Here is a 15,041-nt window from a genome sequence, read left to right on the forward strand (position 1 = left end):
CAAGTTTGCGTGAAGGGCACACATGGAGAAATCCTGGTTTTAGGATATTCCAGGCCCTGTTCTAAGGACTTCACATTCATTTTGGCCCAGCTTTTCAGAGCACAGATTCTGGATCCAGCCTACCTGCATTGCAACCCAGGCTTCAGCACTTACTAGTTCAGGTTAAAGCATTCAGAATAGTACCTGGCACAAAGTACACGTTTTATAATATCAGCTCTCTTTGTTATTACTTAGTAGTTGAAACAATCTTAAAACCTAGCTATCCTCAGTCCCATTTCACAGGTGAGGAAGGGTGGGCACAGAAAGTTTAGATAATTTGTTTAAGGACACACAGCTAGTGAGTGGCAGAGATGGAGCTCAAACTTCATTCCATGTGACCCTAATGTCAGTGGTCTTAACCGCTAGGCTGCCCAGCACTAATGGCACATGCTCCAGACCCTGCCCTCCTACCAGCACCTGCATGGTAGGGCCACACAGGGCTGTCAGGAAAGGCCACCTCAGGTGCTGGGCTTAGCTCCTGCCCCTTAAAGATGGAAGAAGAGGTCCTGGGGGCTGGGGAAGGGATTAGAGAGGGGTAGAGCCCTGGCCTCTTCATACCCTCCTGGACCCACCCAAAACCATTTTTAAGACTTAGACAATGCTCACCAGAAGACAGGTGTCCTCTCAGGGGACTCTAGGTTCAATTTGCTGATCCTCACCCCCAGAGATCTCAAATTGGCATCTTCTATGTTGGATGAGAAGGTGAGAAGGTGACAGAGCAGCTTCAGGAAGACAGTCCTGGGCTTCAATCTCAGGTTTCATGTGTTTGAGACCTAAGGTAGGCCTCAGCTTCCTCATCTGTTAAATGGGTATAAAAGTAGAGCCTATCTCAACAGGCTGTCACAGCAGAATAGTGGATGCTGAGCATTCAGGACAGCAGCTGGCAAACAGAGCACGGCCTTTACAGAAGTTAGCAGTTGGTGATAACATCATTCTCCACACACAGGCAAGGTCATGTTGGCTTCCCCTGACATGGTTTCTTCCTGACCTTTGCACTGAAGACTTATCTGGAGCCTAGAGTGACCCTAGTTCTCCCTGTCCCAAAAGTCTATCCTCTGGAGTCGTGTTAAGTTTCAAGAACAGATGTGGGAGACAGACCGGGGCCAGGTCTCTGCTCAGTGTCCTTGGAGGCTCCTCAAACCACCTAGAGCCCCTGGGCCTCATCCAAGCCCAGCTACCTTCTGGGCTGGGGCAGGTACACCTGCTCTGATGGAGCTGAGCCCTGACTGCAAGGTTCCCCTGCTGGTGTGTGACTTCAGGGGACATTTGTCAAACTCCACTGGAGAAGAAAATGCTGAGAACTACTGAGAGATAGCAGCCTTTCTCAGCATGGGAGGAAAACTGAGGATTCTGAGGTGAGACAGTGTTGGCCTGGGGCTGGAATCTCTGTCTTCTGCCATGAGGTTGTGTGTGGCCTTAGGAAACTTCCTTCTCTCCAAAGAGCCTTGGATTCCTCGTCTATCAGCTGGGGTGTTGCTATCTACTCACAGAGTTGTTGAGAAAGTGAGACAGGAGTGGAGCCAGGAGCAGAAGCTCATTTACAGCAACGATGAGCATTTATTAAGTGTCAGGTGAAACACTATCCAGTCATTGTCCCATTGCATCCTGACAACAATCCCTTGGAGTAGGCACTATCATGACTTCCATTAACAGATGAGGCAAGGCTCAGAGAGATTGAGTATCTTAGCCAAGATCACACAGCGGGTCACAGGACAAGCTGGCCTTGAACTGGGGCAATGGAAGCCCACCCAGGACCCTCGCCCAGAGCCTCTGCCTCCACAGCAGGGCCTGTCAAGGAGTGCAATGTCTTCCCTCCCTCCACACAGCCTGCACATCCCCACCCTAAGACCCTCCCCACTCTTCCCCTCCCATGCCTCAAAGCGGCAACCTGCACGGATGTCTAGTGGGTGCTGGGCTCATCTGCAAGTACAGAAGTGGGTTCTGCACCAGATGGAGCTGGACCAGAGGCAGCTTGAAGACTCCGTGACACTGAGCAGGAAAGTCACTGAGCCTCTAAATGCAGGCAGCAGGAGTTATTAATAAGTTAGAAGATGAAGGTTTACCACTGCGGAGCTTGGCGAGCCCTTGCCCAAGACCTTCTGCTGTTGCTTTCCTGACCCTCCCTGGTCATTGACAGGGAAGCTCAGAGATTTAGTGCTTTTAATAAAGCAGGTGGCCAGTGTAAGAGAAACTTCCATTTGGGTCACTCTCCTGGAGGCTGGAGAAAACTCTGGCTGAGCCCAGAGAAGTCAGAGGTCAGCCCCTCACCTTGTTGTACATCCTCAGGTGGGTCATCAACTCCAGCACTGGTCACCAGTGCATCCACAAGTAGGGACTGGCCTCCTTCCTCCTGCCTGGCTAGTGCCGCAGGGACCTCCCCAGTTTCCTTCATGGATTATTGTTGTCTTAAAAATCAAAAACCTAGAGTTGATTTCAAAGCTGTCATGGGGTAGAGAGGAAGCAAAGGGGCTGAGGGCCAGTCTGGTCTGGTGTGAATCCAGACTTTACCACTCACTGGTGGCGTGAACTTGTGGCCCCATGTGAGTTACTCCCATCTCTGAGTTTTGGTTTTCTTTGCTGCTCAGTGGAGCCAAGTTTCCTAACCTCTAGCCTGCGCTGACCATGTTTGCGGCACTTTGGTTCTTGACGTTGTTTGGTGGGTGACTTGCACCTGTGGGTGGCTGTTTGCTGCCCTGCCTGGGAGTCCCCAAAGTCAAGGCTGAGTCAGGGTCTGCATCCTGGGGAGGCTTCCTGGAGGGGTGATCAGCAGCGGGAGATGCCAGCCACTCCTTCCTTACAGCAGCCCCTGGTCTTAGGGCTCAATGAAATCTGGGGGGCACTCAGAGCCCCCTGGGATTTGCAACATGTTCCTGCCCCAAGGATCAGCTGAGAGCTGCCTGCTGCTGAAAACAGACTTCTCCTTCCTCAGAACTTGAAGCCCTCAGGTCTGAGTCCCATATCCCCATGTTGTCATCGGCAGCAAATACGGGGTGGGAGGTGTAAGCAAGTCAGAGAGAGAAAAATTAATGGATTTATTGACAGATAGAGACACAGATACCAGGTGGGCTTTATGCCCACTCAGAGAAGGAGGTACACCTGCACACGTAGGGGCATTCATGCAAAGAGGTGCGTGCATGCACACACACACACACACACACACACACACACACACACACACACAGAGAGTAATTCGCACAGCTGCCCAGTGGCAGATCCAGCATTTGAATCTACATCTGAGTGTCTCCAGGATGCTCCCCTTTGCCAGGGGAGAGCAGAGCTTCACGGGAAGCAGAGACCCAGGCAGAAGGAGTCTGAGGTCCTCAGGTGTTGATGTTTTTCCACCAGCTGAAGCCCTAGAAACTGAGCCTCGGAAAGGAGGTTCAAGGTCATGACTTTGAGGCTCAGAGAAGCCCTTGGGGCCGAAAACGTCATGTTTGTCAGCCCTGGCTCTCTGGGAAGCAGACACTGAGAGGGAATCTGGAAGGTGAGAGTTTCATTTGTGAGTAAAACCTGTGAAAGATAAAAGGGAGACATCAGAATTAGGTGGGGCAGGTTCTGATGAGGTTCTAATCAAGTTTCCATCACCCCCCTGGGGTGCACCTGAGTAAAGGCTGGCATCAGCAGTCCCATATGGGGCAGGAAGGGCCGCCCCCAGTATCTGTGCTGTGCTCCATCACTGGAGAGCAGGGCAAGGCCTCGAGGACTATGGCAGGACCCAGAGGCACCGCAGCCACCTGCAGTCCTCACAGTGGGTGGCCAGTTTTTCTTGGCGTCCAGGCAGGGTGCCTCTGTGACCACCACACCGAGCCTAGGCCTAAGCGTTGGCTTCCAGTGTCACTGAGGTAGTTTGGGGGTTGTTCTCAGCGCACCTGAGGTTTCATAACTTGGGCTCCGTCTAACTGTGAGCTCTTCTCAGTGTCCTGCATTGGACAGGTCTGAGATCCTGGAGAGATTTCATGAACCTTAGAGAGCTGAAGTTCTTGATTGGAGGTCCCTGGACGAGCTTCAGGGATGCCAAAGTTCCCTGAACCCCTTAAGCTTGAGTGAATGTAATAATGATTTTATATCCTGTTGATGGGTTTAGGTCCATCCCAGGTGGGGTGGGAGCAGGGTGCTGGATACCTCTGCATCCAGGAGGGGAAGGAATATGGAGCTCAGAGGCCATCTCTGGAGGGAAGAGGGTGCGGGTAAGAGGAGTTGCGATGGGAGGGAAGGTCTCTCTATTATTATATTATAGATAATATTATATATAATATTATTATAATATTATATTATATTATTATATTACCTCTATTATATTATTACCTCTATTGTAAATCAGGTCATAAAGCGTGAAACTAGCCAGGGTTTAAGCCAACAGTTTTGAGATCTCAGGTAGCAGACACCCAGGGGAGCCCAAATGTAATGTTTACAGGCAGGTAGGCATTCTCCTGAGCAGAAAGTGAAAAGATTTCATCAGATTCTCAAAGGCATCTGTTTAGGTTAGGTTTTTTTTTTTTTTTTTTGCGGTACGGGGGCCCCTCACTGTTGTGGCCTCTCCCATTGCGGAGCACAGGCTCCGGACGCACAGGATCAGCGGCCATGGCTCACAGGCCCAGCTGCTCCGTAGCATTTGGGATCTTCCTGGACCGGGGCACGAACCCGTGTCCCCTGCATTGGCAGGCGGACTCTCAACTGCTGCACCACCAGGGAAGCCCTAGGTTAGGTTTTTGCTGCAGTAACAAACCACCCCAAATCTCAGTAAATGAACACCTAAGTAATTTACTTCCTCCTCTGATAAACCCCACTGTACTGTCAATGTAAGAGAGAACCCTAAAAGTAAACTGTGGACTTTGGGTAATTATGATGTCAACTTAGGTCCAACCTTGGTGGCAAATGTCCCATTCTGGTGAGTGATGCTGGTAATGGTGGAGGCTAGGTATGTGTGGTAGTGGGGGATATATCAGAAATCTCTCTTCCTTCCTCCCAATTTTTTGTAGGCCTAAAACTCCTCTTAAAAAATAAAGTCTTTAAAAAAACCCAACAAATTTATTATCTTAATGTTCTGGAGATCAGAAGTCTAAAATGGGTGAGTAGAGTTCCGTTCCTTCTGGAGAGTCTAGGAGAAGCTTCCTTTCCTTTCCTTTTTCATTTATCGTTTCCTTGCCTTTTCCATCTTCTACAGGTGGCCCACTTGCCTTCACTCATGGCCCTGCATCATTCAACCTGATGCTGTCACCACATCTCTTCCAGCTCACTTGCCTTTCTCTCTCTCACTTTTAAGGACTTTTGTGATTACGTTGGGCCCACCTCGAAAATCCTGGATCGTCTCCCCATCCCAAGATCCCTAATTTAATGACATCTGCAAAGTTCTTTTTGACATGTAAGGTAACATATTTACAGGTTCCAGGTATTAGAATGTGAATATCTTTGGACAGCCCTTATTCTGCCTACCGCAGTCTGTCCTCGGGCCACCAAAGAGTCATGTCTATTCTACATGCAAAACTCATTCACCCCATCCCAACATCCCCAAAAGTCTCAATCCATTTATAGCATCAACTCAGAGTGAAAAATCTCCTCAGCTCAAAAGCCCCAAATCTCAGGATCTGAATCATCTAAGTCAGTTATCTGGTGAGATTCTGGGTATGATACACCCTGGGGCAAAACTCCTCTCCATCTGGAGACCTGTTGAAACTAGAATTGGACACCTCAGTGTCCTCATCCATAGAACAGGTATATTAATGGTTTCCACCTTGTATCAGAGTTCATCCAGAGAAGCAGAACCAGTAGCAAATTAGATATACGTGTGTGTGTGTAGGTGTGTGTTTACTAAGGGGTTTATCAGAGGGAACCAGCTTCTGCAGTAGCAGTGCAGCTGGCTAAGCAAGGCTGTCTCCACATTTGAGGCTGGAGCCCAAAGTCCACAGGCAGGCAGGCAGTAAGGGAAGATCACAAGTGGGATGGAAGCCCATGAAGACGGGCTGAACCCACCACACACCTGACCCAGGAGTCAGAGAACTGAAGGAACATCTGGGGGAATGGAGAGAAATTTCAGGCTCAACTTGCTTCCCGCTGACAATCGGCAGATCAGCAGCAATTTGTGTGCGGTGCATCTTAGCTGCTGCCCCTGCTGTACCGCCAAGTCTCATGAGTTGTACCTCCTTTGTACCCATCCTAACGGGAAATGCGGGTAGAAGGGAATTCTGGGAACAAAGCTGTGCCCAGGTTGTCACATTAGGAAGTCATCACGCACCACCTAGAGCTGCTGGAGGAAAGAGGCAGCGTCTGAAAAGAGCTCAGTTCAGCGACCGCCCCAGCAATGTTAGGGCTCATCCCTGTTATTATGATGGCTATCACATGACCTGGCCCATCAGTCCACATGGGGAGCGTGTTTATGGTGAGTGAGCCCCCTTTCATGGAGAGCCACACTGAGGATCATGGAGAGAGAACTTTCTCTCACAGAAAACACGCTATTCCATCTTCCCTTGGAGTTCAGGAAAACGTAATTAGTCTCAGGCTGGAGGAGGCTGAAGGAGGGTGGATAGCCATCCTTGAGGGCTGGAGAGTATGAACTTTCTGCAAAGCTGGAGACCTACTTTGCTGGGACCAAAGCAATGTGCAAAAATATAAAGGATGCAAAGAAAGAGAGAACCTATAGACCACAGCAGTGGGAGGCTGGAAGCTGGAAAAGAGGGATGAAACTGGCTGGAGAGGAGCCATTGAGATGTAACTGCAGCAGTAACACATCTGGGTTTCTATCTGTGTGAAATGAATGATCCCTGATCCAGTTGTGTTGCCAGATTTGGGAGAAGAAAAATGAAATGTCCCACAGTTGCTGAGAACCTGAGGACTGAACCTTACAATATGGGTTCTGAGTTCTGGTTTTAAATTTCCTTAGTTGTGGAGACTAAGTTGAACACAATGGGATCTTTCTGTGATGCCTGGTGTCAGGGTTGGATTTAGGTTTGGGTGGAGGGGTGTTCTGGGGTCCATGCAGGGAGAGGTCATTTTCTTGGAATGAGAGAGAAGGCAGAGCTGAGTCAGCACCAAAGGTGGGATGGGTTGGAGCTGGTAGGACTTCGGTTGGAGGGATGAGATGGCAGTGAAAGGGAGGGTGACTCAGAGCTGAGAGGGAGGGGCAGATAGTTCCAAACAGGGCTGCGGGCTTTGGAGAATAATATTGCAAGTAGGGAGAGGCAGGTATGAGGTGCCCCCTGTGTGAATGGACTGGGGGGTGGCAGTGCTAGCAGCTCAAAGGTACAGGAGTTCCCTGGACCTCCCAGGTCTGCTGTTATAACAAATTATCATAGACTGGATGGCTTATAAACCACATTTATTTCTCATAGTTCTGGAGTTGGGAAGTGCAAGATCAAGGCACCAGCAGATCCAGTGTCTGGTTCCTAGAGGTTCTTTCTAGCTATAACCTCACATGGTGGAAGGGGTGAGGAAGGTCTCTGATCACTTCTATAAGGGCACTGATCTCATTCATAGGGCCCCACCCTCATGACTGAAGCACCTTCCAAAGGCCCCACCTCCTAATACCACCACAGGGGATGCTAGGTTTCAGCATATGAATTTAGGGAGACACATTTAGTCTCTAGCAGGGGTAATAGCACCCCCAAAGATTGCAGTGGGGGTAATATAACCTGAAATATGCAACAGGCACAACCCAGAACATGGCATATGGAAGGTCCCTGATAAACAGAGACCCCTCTCCACCCACCCCAGGCCAGGACAACACCATCATGCTTCTGGGACTCGTGTCCTGCTCCACTCACTTCCTCCTGGCTCTGACCTTGGGCAAGCCCTCCTGAGCCTCAGTTTCCTCATTTGCAAATTAAGGATAATAATAGCATCTTCCTCCAAGTCGAGGTGAGGACTCAATGAGATGACACTTGTAATGTGCCTGGCTCAGGGCCTGCACAGAAGGCACTCTCGATTAAAGGCAACTGGCATCACCTTGAGCTGAGGGCTCTGCAGGGGCCTCTTAGTGAAGCCTGGACCCATAGGAAGGTTGTTCCCACAATGATCATTTGCTTCAGGTGTTCTTTCCAGAATCTTCCATGGGATCCTTGGCTGTCTCTCTTCTGCCCCCTGACCATATCCTGTCTCTCTGTCCAGCTTTGGCAGGGCCAATCTGACCTGAACTTCATCTCTGGAGATGGATTCTCTGTGCTCACAAAACTGTCCATTTGCCGTCAGTATCCCAATGAAATCGTTACTCTCCTCCACCTGGTTAATGGCTGGAGCACAGCATTCTTGAGGCAACTATGAACAATTCAGACTGCACACACTCTCCTCACTCTCTCCTCACCAGCAATTTGGGAAAATGCAGCCAATTCTTTAGACACCTCATGTAAAAAGCAGAATTTCCACAGTATGAGCTATTCCTTTTTTCCTTTCTTTTGTTTTCTTTTAAACAGTCTTGACAGTCTCCCTTGCTCATTATTCTGTCTCATGGAAGATCTCAAAAGTGTGATGATTCTAGGGAATTCATGAACTCTTGGGAAGTTGCGGCTCCTAAAAACGTACTCATTTACAGCGTGAAATATGGCTCCGCATGTGTATAACCCCAGGCAATTTCATGGGGCCAGGAAGGTGGGGGCTTGAATTGCTTCGCTGTAGAGCTGTCTGTAATTACCTGCTTCTGACTGGTGCTCATGGCTTCAGTTTCAAATTGAGAAATCAGAGAAAGTGATGCAGCAAATGTGGGTCCCTCAACCCTGCCTCGGCCCTGTGACGCAGCCAGGTAAGGTCCCACCTGCACTTCTCACCTGTACAGCTCCCTTGAGCCCAGGCCCCTTCTCTGGCTGACTCCACTTTGGGGCTCCAGGCCCTGACTCTGGACATTTGTCTGTGGCCTTGGCATGGGGTCTATGAGTCTTGCTCTCCCTAATGTCTTGCTCCAGCCTCAGGTCCTTCCCACTGCAGAACCAAGCAGACGGCCTGGCAGGTGGAACAGAGCTGGATTTCATACCATCCTCAGGCCTGGGCAAGAGGCTGTGCCATGGACAATGTAGAGGACCCTGCTCTGTCCATGCCCGCCCCATGGCATCAGGAATCTCTGGAGCCAAAGGGGTGATGGGCCCACCTGGAGGCTACCTGGTACCCTCACAATTCCAGACACTTTTTGGCACATTTTGGTGCCTGGGACCCCAGAATTGCCTGCCCAGGTGGCCTGAAGCCCACTTCCTGACCCAGGTCAGCCGTCAGAGGTAGAGTCACAGTGAAGAGGAATCAGGGTTCACATCTCTGATAAGAAGGCTTGTTGGCATAGCTGAGACCCTTCTATTGCAGGTGGGTTTCTGCCATGGCAGGGGTGGAAGTGTCCAGAGGTTGCTGGAGCCATCAGGGAAATGAGAGTCACCAAGGGAGCGCTGTCCCTGATCCCTCAAGTTCTGATCAGTATCAAGGTCTAAATATCAAAATTCATAGAATCATAGTATCTCGAGGCTGCAGGGACATTGGTCTAGGCATTAACTGAGAACCTGATGTGACAAGGATGAGGTTTATCATCATGCCTGTGTTCATAGCCATCCCCTCCACTCTGCTCCCAAGAGCCTACTCAGCAGGAATCTGGGACCTTGGCCCACAAGAGCTCTGTTTAAGGACAGTTTGCTTATCCTGGAACCCAGGGCCCCTGTGTCCTCCACACAGAATGATCTTGGCTGCCACTCCCCCAGAAATGCTTGGGCCAGGGACATTGGGAGGCCCCTCCCAAGGCTGGCTGAGCCCGTGGAGTTTGCAGACAATGAGGGCTGCTTAGGCAGGGGTGCAGAGAAAGTCCCAGAGCTTCTCCAAGTGTGGCCTCTGTACTGGAATCAGCCAGCACAACACAAAACCTATTGAGCCCAGATCCCCACTGAGGGGTCCACCTGGGGCAGGCGGACCCAGCTCAGAGCATCTAGCACTGGGCACTCTGTCCACACGTATGTCAGTGTGAGGGATCTCCAGGGGGCTCAAGGGCCACACTCAGCATCTCTGGAGGGGGAGGGTTTCTGGCTGGTCAGCAGCCACCTGCCAGATGCCTGGGTCTCCACCATGAGCATGGGTAAAGCATGTGCTCATGGCGTCTCCATCTGAGCCCTCCCCAAACGACCTGCCCCAAATCACCCAGCAGGAAGTTAGAGCCGAGATTGAACCCAGGGCCTGCTGATCCCTTCCCTAGACAAACTCTCTCAATCCCAGAAGCCCCGGGGGCTGGTCTCCCAGCCTCTGCTCGATCCCTTCACAGACAGGGTGCTCACCACCTCCCGAGCCAGCCAGAGCGTCTCATGGTGTTCTGTGTGGAAGGAAACAGACCAACACACCTGTCCAAGTTCTCCAGCCCCCAGGACAGGTCCTGACCATCCTCTGAGCCCCTGCCCTGAAAGTGGGGAGGACAGGGCACTGGCCAGAGGCTCAGGTTCAAGTCATGGCCCTGCATCCCCACTGCACCCCCCAGGGCTGCTTCCCCCTCAGGAAGGGAGACTCAGACACATAAATGATGCCTGTGCTCCCCAACCTATGCCACCCCGTGTTCTGTGATTGCCGTCATCCTTGTTAGTTTTTTTACCATGGTCTCCTCTGCAGGTTCTTTCAGAGCTGGGAGCTCATTCTCAGGGAGCTGTCCCTGTTCTCATGATCTGCCCCTGTCTGGACTCTGAGCTCCCCTCAACAAGGTTTAATCCCCTTTTCCAGCCTGAGGTTTATTCTTTTCTATTTGTTATTCAAGTTGGAACATGGCAGGTCAGTGCTGTGTCTCAACAGAGGAGAGGTTCAGGGTAGAAACACAAAGCCTCTGACCACCCCCCAAATCTCCTTATGTCAGAGCTGGGGGATGGGGCACAGCAAAGCCCAGTGGAGGCCAGTGGGAGACTGAGTTTCCCACCTGGACTCTACCTGTGACCCCGTGTGACCTCATGCAGGTCACTGCCTCTGTCTGAGCCGTGGATTTTTTTCATCAGTAACGTGGGGCCGAACCATGCCCTTGGCTACCTCCTAGGAAGGTTGTAAAAAGAAAATGGAAGAAAAGAGGAAAAGGGACTCTGTTGATTAGAGTGTTCGGCGTATTAACCTTGAATGTAGCTATGAGGTGGTCAAGGGTCAGCATTTTACTATCAGCTTTATGTTCATCTCTTCTAGGTTTGTTGTTTGTTTCTCTTTCTCTCCTTTCCTGTGTTCTTTTGAATTAGTTAAATCTATCTTTTTGAATTCCACTTTTTTTTATCTATTGGCATTTTAGCTATACCTACTTGTATTTCTTAAATGATTGATCTAAAGATTACAAAGCACATCTGTAACTTTTAACCTTGCATCTGTGTAAGTCCATTTTGTGCCTTCCCTCATTATCCTTTGTGATATAGTTGTCATATATATTATATCTACATACATTATAAATTCCACAATGCAATATGATATTTTTTTGCTTTAAACAGTCTGATGTATTTTAAGAAAATAAAATGAAAAAAATAGTCTTATACTCACACATTTCTCATTTCTGCTGTTCTTCAATATTTTCTTGAATATTTAAATTTCCATCTGGCACCACTTTCCCTCAGCTTAAAGAACTTTCTTTAGTATTTCTTATAGTTCAGTTCTGCTGGTTATAAATTCCCTTAGTTTTCTTTTATCTAAAAATGTTCCTATTTCACTTTTGGTTATGAGTGCTATTTGTGCTGGATATAGAATTCTGGATTGACCATGCTTTAAAGATGCAATTTGATTGTCACATGACCTCCATTGCTTCTCAGTAGAAATCAGCAGTCAATCAAATTGTTGTTCCTCTCCATGTAATATGTCATTTTCTCCAACTGCTTTCAAAATTTTCTCAACTGAGTTTCAGTAGTTTGACTATGATACACCTAGGTGTAATTTTCTTTGAATTCATTCTGCTTGGGGCTTGCTAAGCTTCATATATCTGTAAATATTTGTCTTTCACCAAATGTGAGGAATTTCCAGCCAATATTATTCAAGTAGTTTCTTCTACCTTTCACACACATTCACACATGTGTCTGTATACACACACATTCTTCTAGGGCTGCAGTTCCATATATGTTAGGTTTTTCTTTTGATATTATTCTACAGATAACTGAGACTCTTTTTTTAATTTTAATTTCTATATCTTTTAGATTGGAAATTTCTATTGATGTATCTTCAATTTCTTGGTTCTTTCTTCTGTCTTCACTTTTCTGTTAACACATCTACTGTTTTTTTTTTAATATTGTATATTTTAAGTCTACAGTTTCCATTGGTTCATTTTTATAGTTTTATTTAGCTGCTGGGAATTTTAAAATCTTTTCATTCATTATTCTGAACATATTTTTCTTTACCATCATGAGTTTAACTATAATACCTCCTTCATAATTCTAGCAGTTGCATTACCCTGTGTCTGATAAGTCTAATGTTTGGATCATCCTGAGATTGTTCTCCACTGACTGCCCTTTTCCTGATTTTAGTTCACACTTTTATATTTCTAATAATTTTTTTTTTTTTTTTTTTGCAGTACACAGGCCTCTCACTGTTGTGACCTCTCCCGTTGTGGAGCACAGGCTCCGGACGCGCAGGCTCAGTGGCCATGGCTGCCGGGCCCAGCTGCTCCGCGGCATGTGGGATCTTCCCGGACCAGGGCACGAACCCACGTCCCCTGCATCGGCAGGCGGACTCTCAACCACTGTGCCACCAGGGAAGCCCTATATTTCTAATAATTTTGGATTTTATCTTGGACATCATTTTATTTTTTTATTTTTGACCGCACTACATGACTTGCGGGAACTTAGTTCCCCACCCAGAGATTGAACGTGGCCCCTCTGCAGTGAAAGCACAGAGTCCTAACCACTGGACTGCCAAGGAATTCCCTATATCTTGGACATTATTAAAGCTATTTTATAGACATTTTGGATTCTTCCAAATGAGGGTGATTCATGTCTGCTGGCTCTGGGGGCAGATGCAGCCAGTGCACACAAGAGCTTCTTACTTAGCCTGGGTGCCTATGCAGCAGCAGCTGCTCCTAGCAGGCCTCCCAGGTTTCATTACTTCCCAACTGCAATGTGTTCCCAACATGGCAGAAAAGAAATCTCAGAGTACATAACTGGTCACTTTCTTTCCTTCCTCTGGCCCTCCCTGAACTGCCATGGCTCCTCTTCTCTTGGGATAAAGAAAAGACACACTCTGTTGGCCTGAAAGACACTGCACAGCCAGAACCCTTCCATCCTGGGATGGTACATAACAGCCCCCTCCCTCCAGACCTTTGGGCATCTTCATCCCCTGTGAGTGACACTCTTCTTCTTGCCACAGGCCTCTTCACAGGCTCCTTGTGCTTGTAGTTCTCTCTTGACCCCCCTTTCCACAACATACTCCTCACTCTTTAATCCCAGCTTACCCATCATCCTCTCAGGGGTACACTCTCTGACCTTCTGTGACAAGGTCAAACCCCCTATCTATATGTCTTCATAGCACTGTACCCCTCTCCCTTATAGTATTTATTACAGTTGTGAATTCACATTAATTTATGATGTTCTTTAGTATCTGTTTGCCAAACTAGACTGTCAACTCCACAAGGGCAGAGACTGTACTGGTCATGGCTTACATTGTAGTCCCCAGGGCCTGGCACAAAGTGACAGTGTAATAAAAACATGTCACAAGGTTGTGTGGTTAGGAGTTTGGTCTTGGAAAACATGCTGCACATCTCAGTCCTAGGACTCACTTCCCTTTAGGAATATGGTTTTGACCCTTGAGTGTGGTTTATTTTAGGCAGAACCTTTCTTTTTTTTAAATTTTTATTGGAGCATAGTTGATTTACTATGTTATGTCCAGGCAGAACTTTTCATTGCAAAGGCCAAATGGCTTAAGCCATCGTTCCCACAGGGAGCAAAAAGCCTGCTTGAGAATGAGGTCAGCACAAGAAAGTAGAGATAGGAGATTGAAGGCAGGAGATAGAGCCCCAGATCCAGCCACCAATGAAGTGAGTTCTTCCCCTGTATTTTCTGGTTCCATGGGCCAATGAATGAATCCCCTTTACCTTAAAACTTATAATATTATTTTTACAGAAAGACATGTATGAGTTCATTACTTAAAGTTTCCAAGGTAACCAAAAGAAGAACTAAAAATATAATAATGTTAGCAGAAGGGGAGACCGGCTGGTAGAATGAGCTAAAGCCTCAATCACTCCGGAAGCCAGGAGATGGTGGTACAAACATGTTATTTAGCTTTATGAGGAAACTGGTAGGAGAAACAGCTAAACAAGTTAAAACTGGTTACCTCTGACAAGCAGAACTCAGGGTGAGAAGTTCAAGAGACCACTACTTTTCATTATCAGTCTCTCTACACTATTTTTTTCAACTGTATGCATGAACCACTCTGCAAGATGAAATATACAGAAATAAGTTTGGCACATAACATAATTGCAGTTCCTTAAGCTGACTTGGCTGAAAGAGCCCATTCACTTTTGTTTTATAAAAATAAACTCTCACACTTATAACTAAGGTAAACATTAAAAGCCGCATAGTTTATTTTGTTGAAGTGATTGTGTAATTAAGGTTTAAAAATAGAACCTGGGATAACTTTCTCTCTGGTGTTTAAAGAAAAATGGCTTGGACAGAGGTGGACTCAGTCATCAGGATCACCCCAGGGAGGCTTTTCCTGGAGGAACCAGGCTGGGCAGCAGGGGCTGGGCTTGGCCCCCTGTGGGGATCTCCCAAGACATCCATGGCCTGAGGTCTCCTTCCATGACCCACACAGAGGTCCATCAGTGTCCAAGCCTGGGTGGCCTCGAGCCCACCGGTGAGTTTCCCAGAGGTGGAGGACGCAGCCATGGTGGGTGGGCAGACGGCCAAGCCTCTCATTGCCTCAGGAAGCCTGTTCCCAGCAGCCTCTGGCAGGGTTCACCCTATTCCTTCCTCCCTCCCTCCATGCTGGCCTTTGGGTAGCAACTCATACTGGGGCAGACTCCTGGGGCAGCGGCAGATAGTGAGAAGGATGTGGGGACCACAGCCTTGGAGTGGATGAGGGGCCATGCTCTCTCCTGCATCCCGATTTCTTCCTGG

This window comes from Grampus griseus (genome assembly GCF_964374135.1).
Source record: "Grampus griseus genome assembly, chromosome: 1".
Lineage (NCBI taxonomy): Eukaryota > Metazoa > Chordata > Mammalia > Artiodactyla > Delphinidae > Grampus > Grampus griseus.